This window comes from Petaurus breviceps, unplaced genomic scaffold (assembly GCF_028583685.1).
Source record: "Petaurus breviceps papuanus isolate PSGF00001 unplaced genomic scaffold, PetGlider_PUasm1.0 186, whole genome shotgun sequence".
Classification (NCBI taxonomy): domain Eukaryota; kingdom Metazoa; phylum Chordata; class Mammalia; order Diprotodontia; family Petauridae; genus Petaurus; species Petaurus breviceps.
Window position 1 is genome coordinate 6,065,441 of NW_027185798.1, and position 9,678 is coordinate 6,075,118.

Sequence of the window (9,678 nt, forward strand, 5' to 3'; positions counted from 1 at the left end):
GGGGGCCCGGCGCGGAGCGCGGAGCCCGCAGCCGAGCGCCCCCCGCCCGGGCCCGGCGCCCCCCGCGGCCCCCCGCCGCCCCGGAGCCCCCGGCCCGCCGCCGCGCGTCCTCCCCGGCAAACTTTGCGGGGAGTTGGCGAGGGGCCGGCGGCGGCCTCGGGGCCGGGCCGGGGGCGCTGTGGGGCCGCCGGGGTGCGCCGGGAGCCCGCTCCCAGGGCGGCCGTGGCCGTGGCCATGACCGCCGGCGCCCCCGCCCCCCGGCCGCCGCCTGTCACCGCGGCCAGGGCCTCCCTGGGACCCCCGGGCCCCGCGCGCTCTTTGTGTAGGACCCCGGCCGGGGGTGGGGGGGGGAAACTTGTGGGGGCGCCCGGCCCGGGACTCGGGCAACTTTGCCGGAGGGAGGCGGCGCCGAGCCCCGGGCCCCTGGGGGCCAGCTGGGTTGGGGGTGACTCCGGGGGGCTTCTTTGGACAGTCGGGGCAGGTGAGAGCCGCTGCCCTCCTACGGAGCCTGACACCGGCACGGGAGTCTGGGGGCTGCCGGGGTCCCATCCTCCCCCGAACCCCGTGGCCTCCTCGCGCTTGTGTCCCCCATGCCCCTTCCCCAGCGGACGTGTCTGCAGTGGAGGAGGGGAACGGCCCCAGGGGTGCTGGGTCCCGGCTGGGGAGGGGGGCGGGGGGGGGGCCGGCTGGGGAAATGGTGTCCTGCCCCTTTAAGTGGTTAAGCGCCCCTCTTGGCCGAAAAGCCCCGGGCTGGGGTCTGGGCGGTGCTGCCCCCTCCCCCGCCCTCCACCAGGAGAAGCCCGCCGGCCACCTCGATGTCAGGCGCAGCCGGAGCCACAGTCCAGGTGAGGGGCTCTTTGCGAACGTCTCATAGGCGGGGGCTGCCCTTTGGGCCCCCGGGGGTCCGTGGGCGGGGGGCGCTCAGGTGCGCCGGGCCCCCCGGGGCTCCCCTCGCCGCCCCGCGGCGATCTGCAGGGCTCGGATTAGGCTGAACTTCCCCCGACTTGAAAGAATTCTTAATAGTGACCCGTAATACCTCCAGGAATAGGGCAAACGAGATCCAGATGCAGAGTTGTATAAAATAAAGTGGATTAGATTAAATATATATGGAAATGGAGTCTGACAAGTGGGTTCTGAGCGGCTCGCTCCCCGCCCCGGCGCTTGCCGGGGAAGCTTGGAGAGACGCGTGGCCCCGGCGCGAGCCCCCCGCTGCCTCGGAGCTGGGCAGAGGCGGAGGGGCCGCTCGGGCTCTGGGATTCCTGCAGGCAGCGAACGCCGCCGAACGGCGCTTCTCGCAAAAAGAACTTTAAAAAGCCGCCACCACCATCGCCTTTCTGTAACTTGTGTGAAGCGGGCTGTGGGGCTGAGAAGTGGACTTTAAGGTCTCCTCTTCGGTGATTATGCAGCGGAATCAGCCGAGTACTCGGAGCTGAAAGGACCCCGGAGGTCAGCCGGCCTGACTGTCTTAGTTTCTTTTCTAAGCATCTTGGCCCACCCGCTCAGGAAATTTATTTATTTATGGAGACTTTATAGATGATTAGATTTCCCCCTCCCTCCCATCTGCTTTGGCAGGCCATTGGTGACATTTAGGTTTGGCTGGGAATGTGACTAGGAGGCCCCCCGGAAGAGAATCGTTTATCCGAATGATCTCTAAGATATGGGGCTGGGGGGCGGCATTTAGACGCAAAACTCATCCTCATCTGGGTTTTTGAACTTGATGCTGGACACTATTTTGTGATTGTGCTTCCTTGCCTTCTCCTAGGGGAGGGGGGCTTAAAAACCTTGCTTAAGAAACAGTCATTGGGCTTGTCTTGTATGTTCTAAAGCTTTTAATTGGCTAGAGGAAGGTAGTGTTTGTGTGACCTCAGATTCTGAGAGCCCTCTTCAGTCCATACCTAGTTTCGTCTCTTTAACGCCGTGAATAATAGTTTGGCTGAGACTGTACTTTAAAGCGGATTTGTCTTGGGGGACCTCACTTTTAGCCTTCATTGTAAACCTTACTCAAGTCCGGTTGAGCGGGTAAATAGGCCTGGAGATTCTGGCCTTGCTAGAAGGCGGGGACAAGACACTCATGTCCCCCTAAGTGAGTCTCTCTTTGAAGTGCGTTCCCTTTGAAGAGGTCAGTGCCTTCTATCCAGGTGGCCGAGTGTTCTGGAACTCCTTCGTCTCCCTGAGCCAGGGTCACTACTCTAGTTCTGTCCTTGGTCCGTCTTGAACCAAGCCTATCTGGGGCCCTAACAGGGGTTGCCCAGGAAGAGAGAGAGAGAATTATCATTGAAAATTAACTCTATCTCATTTCCTTGCTCGTTTTGAAGGCTAGTAGGGAGGGAGAGTAGCCCTTCTCTGGGGCTCCAGGTTTCCCTCCAGACATCCCTGGGCTGAGCCCAAGGGCCCTGTGGGCTAACCCCCAAGATTCAGTATTTAACTTCCATGAGAAAATCCTAAAAGAAATTCCAGGTTACCCTTTTCAGCTTCCTAATTATCTCATAAGGTTTCTGTGAGGAGTCAGTTTGGTTCAGTAGAAAGGTGCTGTTAGAAACGGTAGCTATACATCTGCCTGATTGTCTGTGAAGCTCAGCTTAGGAACTTTTCTCTTTTAAACCAAAATTTATTTGTCTGATAAGAGGTTCTTTTGGCTTCTGTTTTGTTCCCCACCCCCCTTATGGAAATTGACAAGTACCATTGGGGTAGATGAAGTCTCACTTTTTTTAAAGTGTCCCATTCAGGATCTTTTGAAACAAAGAAGGAACTTTATTTTTTATTTTTTGTTACCTCCTCTCCCTCCCACCCCCCCACCCTTTACTCTGGGATCTATAGAAAGGCATAGCTATTTATTGAATTTATTTCAGGGGGAAGGGGATATCTGTGTGACCTTGTTTTTTTTTTTTAACTGCAAGTTAATGAAAAGAATTTAGAAATGCAACAGTTTCTGCTAAGTCTGCTGAGAATACAACTCCATAGACAGACTCTTTTGTGACTTGCGTTCATACTGAAGCAAAGGAGAAAGATGGAAAGGGAAAGGTTTGGATAAACTGCCAGTCTGTTACTCCCCTGAGGCTCTGTATCCTTTCATGATCTACTGAGCTAGCTACCATTAAAATACTCTCAAGTTAATGTCCTTACGATTTTAAATGGCTCCTTTTTTAAAAAAAGTCTTCTGCCCCGTTCCTTCGAAATTAAACCAAAGCCACTGCTGTGTTTATGTGGGAGGAGATATGCAGAAATAATTTGGTGTGTGTGTGTGCTCTTGTGATCCCCTTCCGGGTCTGCCTGTAGCAGTTAGCAATCAAAACTATTCCTGAGGCTGTCCTGACATTCAGAAGCTTAGTGAAAATATAAGGATTGAAGTAAAAAAAAAAAATCTATATTCATTTCAGATTGCATTTAGAAAGCATAAGAAACAGCATCGGGGAAGGGAGGGAAGAACAGATTCCGCAGGGAAGGCCCTAGTGGATTTTAAAAAGAAGTTTTCATTATATTAGAGATCTTTGGAAACAGCTTAAGTCCTCATTCGGTGTTCAGTGTGTCTTTGAATCTCCAGCCTGGATGCTGTAGGCACTTAATAAGTGCCCCCTGGATTGACTAGTGTAAGAATTTGGCCTGTGCAAATTCCAGGGTATTATTAAAAGACAGGCTCAGATTGTCCGATGGACTTTAAATGAAGGCAGTAAAGCAGTATTAAAAAGATGTCACTCCTTACCTGGTAACTGGCAATTGATTTAAAAGTTATCTTAATCAAGGCTGGTAGAAGACTATTTTAGAATCTCTCTCCCTTTCTCCTCCCTCTCTCCTCTCTCTTCTCTTTCTCCCTCCTCTGTCTCTCCTCTCTCTCCTGTCTCTGTCTCTCATTTGTTTTCTAGTATTTAAATGGTAAGTTTATTCTCACTGTTCTTTCCTTTTAAAAAGTCTGCTTTCAACAACAACAAAATACCCCCATCTATGTCAACCTAACTTTGAATCTTGTCTATCTCGCCATGTGTCTATGGTAGCTCAAGGATAGAATTTTGGCTTTAACTGAAAATTTCCTACCCCTGATTGTTTAAGCCAGATCCTTAATCTTATTTTAACATATTTAAAATGTACCAAAAAAAAACCCGGAAGAATTGTCTCATGTAAGTAGCAAGTGAACATAGTTTAAACACTCAGGCAGTTCTAGTATCTAATTGGAAACAGGTGGAATTCTTGGAGGCCTTTATTTGAATCTTATTATAGCCAAACATAAGGCCACTTTTTACTTATGGCTATTCATTTTGTTTGAGCTATTTTGAGAGTGGAGCGATAGTCTTTCATTAAGGCTTGTTCATGAAATTTTTTTCTGTAAATTCTGCCATCAGGAAAGTTTGGGAACAGAGAAGTTGGGGGGAGAGGGAGGAAGGATGTTGGGTTTTATTCCTTTGCACCCAAGTGAATTCTGCTTATATAGAGCATATATTGAGGCATCAGAAAAGGTGCAGTAATGGCATAATTAGGCCAGCATTTCTTTATTGTGTAACTTTTTATAGCAGACATGGAAGGGGTGAATTAATATGACTTCATAGTTTCACTTTTGAGTTACCAAATATTCATTGACTTGAACAGGCAGGTAATTTTCTAAAGTGTTCTGTGTTACTGACCGATGCAAAGGATTTTCTTTCTTTCTTTCTTTCTCTTTTTTTTCCTTAAAAAGAGAAAAGCTTTGACTATTGCCCAGCCTGGTTAACTTGGTTAGAGTAGCATTTTAATGCGAAGTTGATGGGAAAGCCTAGGAGTTGTAGATAGGTAGAATGGACATGGGGGCTTTGGGCAGTTTTTCTTATAATGACTTTATATGTTTTGTTGTGGTTGAAAACCACAGAGACTGGAGATTTCATTTTGGAGTGTGTGTGTGTGTGTGTGTTTGCTTACAGAAATGTGCGTGGTTTTGGCTGGGTTTTAGGCAGGTGGATGGTCACCTGGGCTTGTCCTGAACTGTCCCGTTGTCATGGTTAGATTTCTTCTGAGCCATATGTGGTTCCTGTTGAAAGGGGTGCCCTGCTGGCATCTTGGGATGACTGGGGGTAGGCTCTTAGTCATACCAAGGAACAGGCTCTTTTCCTGGGCAGAAGCCTTCAATGTTGTCTTCGTTAGTGGAAGATAGAAAACCCTGGCTTGCTATAATGAGTGGGGTCACAGACATTTGGACTTGACTGAACAACAGCAAAGCCCTCTAACCATCTATGCCTCTGCAGGTTTTAAGTTTGTATTATACAGTAGCAGCATCCTGTGTGGACCTAAGGCACATAGAGGAGTTCACATTCCCACACACGTGTGTATGTGAACTGGGACTGGTGACTTCCTTGGCAGGGAGATCTCCCAGGAAAATGCCCTTTACTGGTGGAGTTGGCACCTTCTCTTCAGCTCAGACTTTGGAGGGAGCCACAGGGAGCTAAGCACAAATGCCAGAGTTTGACCAAACCCCCTTAAAATGTGATTGGGAAACGTTTAACATGAGAAATAAAGCTAGAACGTAAATGTCTGGTTTTCTAAGTCATGCGACTTTCAGGAATAATTTCTATTTTCGTTTAGCCCATCTGGCCTAAACCCCTGAGAGGTGACTTGTTTAAAGTCATACAGCCAATATACCGAGTGGTTAGAAACTGGACCCACCTCTGCCTGAGACTCCCTGGGGGCAGCTCTCCATTCCCTAGGCCACACTGTCTCTGTGTGCATGTACATAGATGGGGATTATATGTGGATTCTATATACACACCACATAGAAGTACATGTACAAATGTTTACCTAAAGTGTAATGTTCATAATGTGAATGTTGTATGTGTTCAGTAACTACATACTACAAATGTATAATAAATATATGTATATGATGTGTCTATAAAATACCCATACATATAATACAGACCTATGTGTATAGGTATTCACACAATAACAATGGCTCCCAGTTATATGATATATTAAGGTTTGCAGAGCACTGAGATATTTTATTTGAGATCTATGTATTCAGTATGTATACACACACGGATCTGCACCCCCATTCTAGGTGTTTATATACACACATGTGTAGTGTGAGAGGCAGAAGGGCATAATAGATGGAATCCTGGATTTAGGGACTGGAAGACCCAGATTCGGATCTCACTTCTAATGCTCCTTCCCAGTTCGATCATACTCGGGGTTACTCATACTCTTGGAGCCTCAGGCTACCCTCTGCTTCTGATTCAGTAAAGGGAGTTTCCACCCCATAGTTAAAAATCACTACATGGGAAAAATTTTATTTCCTTAAACATTTAATTTGCTGGGGGAAATTCCATAGCATATCCTTTAAAACAGGACATTTTATTTCTTGCAGGCTTAATTCTGGTCCTTCACTGTTATCCTATGATACGATTATTTATTATTGTGTTCCCTCCCGCCCCCTTGCTTTCTTTGTAGAAAAGGGCACATAAAAGGTCAGGTGTTTTGTATGCCATATTTTATTTAAAAAATTTTTTTTACATTTTTTGAAATCAATTTTTATTAATACCTTTTTTATATCATCATAGTTTCCCCAAGTATCCTTTCCCCTTCCCCTGCCAGAGAGTTGATTTACTTTTAGATAGAAAGACACCTTCCAGGTGAGGACATTATCCATTGAAATTGGTCGGAATTGAGTCAGTTGGCTTAGTACAGACTTCCTATTAGATATAACTGAATAACTCAGCTTTCTTTCTTTCCTGTTTTAATTGTATGACAGTGCTCTGTCAAATTGGGAAGTCCCAAAACTGCATAGCAGTCCTCATGGCCAAGTCCCTTTCCAACAATGACTATATATTGTTCCTTCATCACAATTGCCAGAGATTTATTTTTCCTCGGGTACCAAATCCAACCAAACTCGGGCACCAAGAAGCAGACATGTGGTGAGAGGTTTGAATCCTGGCTGATAAAATGACCAGGAGTCTTAGGAAAGCAGCTGATTATGCAACGTAAGGGGAAATCTGCTGAGCCTAGTGTCCTGTACACAGCAGATGCCCCATAAATATTTCTGGACTAATTGAACTGCTGGTTACTCTTCATCCTTGGGAATTTGGGGAGGTAAGTGCTGTGTGATAATAAAAGTATTCATTTTGAGAGGCCGGACTGGGGAGTCTGGGGAGAATCAGACCAGACGCTTACTGGGTACATAAGCCTAGGCACGTTACTAAAACCCCTCAGAGCCTCAGTTTCCTTATCTGTAAAATATAACGTCACTTGTAGTTGTGCTGTCCTCACAGCAGGGCTGTAGGGAGGTGGTACAGTCATGGCATCCTGCCAGAGTTAGAAGGCACCTCAGAGGCCGTGGTCCAGCACTGGGCAGATGGTCCAGGGAGGAGGTCTAAGGCAGAGGTGTCAAACTCAAATAGAAAAGCATACAGACTTAGAAAACCACAAACTAACATGGTCTGTGTTGTATTACATTTTTATTTATTTTGTTAAACATTTTCCAGTTAGATGTTAATCTGGTTCCTCTCGTCTAAGGGACCTTAGACAATGATTTGTCCGAGGTCACAAGGGCAGTAGGTATTAGAGTTTGAACCCAGGTCCTCTGACTCCAAAGAAAAGCCTTATTTATATAATAAATAGCCAGCAGTTACCATTTTTTTTTAAATGCTTATATTAGGGGTGGCTAGGTGGCCCAGTGAATAGAGCACCGGCCCTGCAGTCAGGAGGATCTGGGTTCAGATCTGGACTCAGACACTTAACACGAAAACTAGCCGTGTGACCTTGGGCAAGTCACAACCCCAGCTGCCCTCCAAAAAGCAAAACAAAAGCAAAAACATAAAAGAAAAATGCTTATATTAAAGTTCCAAGGTATTCTTCGCCTTCTGACTTGATCAGTTAGCTGTTCCTTAGGTGAATGTGGCCAAACTGTTTGAAATAAAATGTTGTGATTGTTAAGAAGTAATTTGGTAATTCATTTTAGGAAGGTAGAAAAAGAGGGAGGAAGCGAGGAGGAGAGAAGCGGGAAAGAGAAAAGAGAAAGGAGAAGAGAGAGGGAGGGAGGGAGAAGCATGTTTTCTGGCCACATTGTTTTGTTGGAATAAATGTCCTTGATCTTGGGTGGAGGGCTCAGGACAGGGGAGGTGCCAGTCCCATGTTCTTCATTTGTGTTGAGCTCCTGGTGTGGAAGACATGGCTGAATTGGAGTGAAGGATGCTGACTGGTCCTGAGACCATTCCACAGGAGCCAACAAGTATTTATTAAGCACCTGCTGTTTGCCAGCTCCTCAGGATACGGAATTGAAAAAAAAATCGTTGGTGCTCCAGGGGAGGTGGATCTGGGATGGTTTATTCTGAAGGAGACAAGACTTTGGGGGAGACTTGGCAACGGGGCAGTAGCCTCAGGTCCTTGACGGGCTTGGTCCCTGGGGCAGAGCCCATGGCAGCAGTTGCGGAGGGGCAGACTGGGGTTAGAGTTCTCCAAAGTCCCCAAAAGCTGCTTCTGGACTTAGGACTTTCCCCTCCTTGTCTCCAAGTGAAAGCTGAGCATTGTAAAGCATGTGGTCCTTGGTCAGTTTGGCGCTGGATTAGATGGCTTCCGAATTGCCTTCCAGTATGGTAATTCTATCAGGCAATAACAGTAACAATAATAAATGCACTTAGATAGCCCTGTGCACATGGTGTTTCATTTAATGCTCACAGCAGCCATGGGAGGTAGGTGCTGTTTTTATCCCTGTGTTACAGATGAGGAAACTGAGGAAGACAGGTTAAGTGGCTTGCACAGGGCCACACAACTAGTCAGTGTCTGAGGCTGGATTTGAACTCAGGTCTTCCTGACTCCCAAGTCTCAGTATCTTTAAAAACTTTCTCTTTGGTTTTCTAGGAAAGCTGTGTGTGGTCTTCTATAGCCTATAAAATATTTTTCAAGAAAATGTTAGAAAAGTGATTTCCTAATATGTTATGTAATTGGAAGCCTCAAAAGAATCTGAAATAGGTGGGCAGGTTTTTGCGGTGTGACTCTGGATGTTGTTGGATGGTCTTTGCTCATGGAGTTTCTCGGGGTAGGAGGAAGGCATCTGCATAGAATGGGGGCATGCGTGTAGAGCAGGGGAGCTGATGGTTTGCTGCTGCCATGGGGTCTCCCTCGTCAGAATGGGAGCTCCTTGAGGGCAGGAGTCACATGTTTGCCTCTCTGAGTCCCTGGCACCTGGTATAGGGTCTGGTTCCTAGAAGCCACTTAATTGACAGACAAGAGACCTCAGAAAACTTCTAGTCCAGCTCATTCATTTCACAGATGAAGGAACTGAGGGCCAGAGGGCTGAGTGAGCTGTGGGATCATAGCCCCAGAGCTGGAAGGGACCTCAGAAGCCGACTCGTCTCCCCCCTCCCCGCCTCCCCCAGATGAGCCGAGGCCCAGGGAAGAGCAGTGATTTGGCCACCTTCACACAGGGAGTAGCTGGAAGAGCCAGAATGCTGGGCTCCGGCAGCTCCCCTGCAGGGAGCCACATAGCATTTTTCACCTCTCCTTTGCACACTAATCCATGTGATGTCACTATTTTGAAACATAGTTGTGGCTGTAGGTGCTTCTGGAGGAAATCTGCTCCCATTGCTTCATGGCTCTGAACTTGGGCAATACTCCCGGGTGTTGCCTCCTTCAGCCAAGTGGGGGACAAGCTCAGGCTGGGCCCAGTGCAGGTGGGGGCAGCTGCCCAGGCTAACCAGGATACCTCGACTTCTTCAGGTGCTGGAAGGT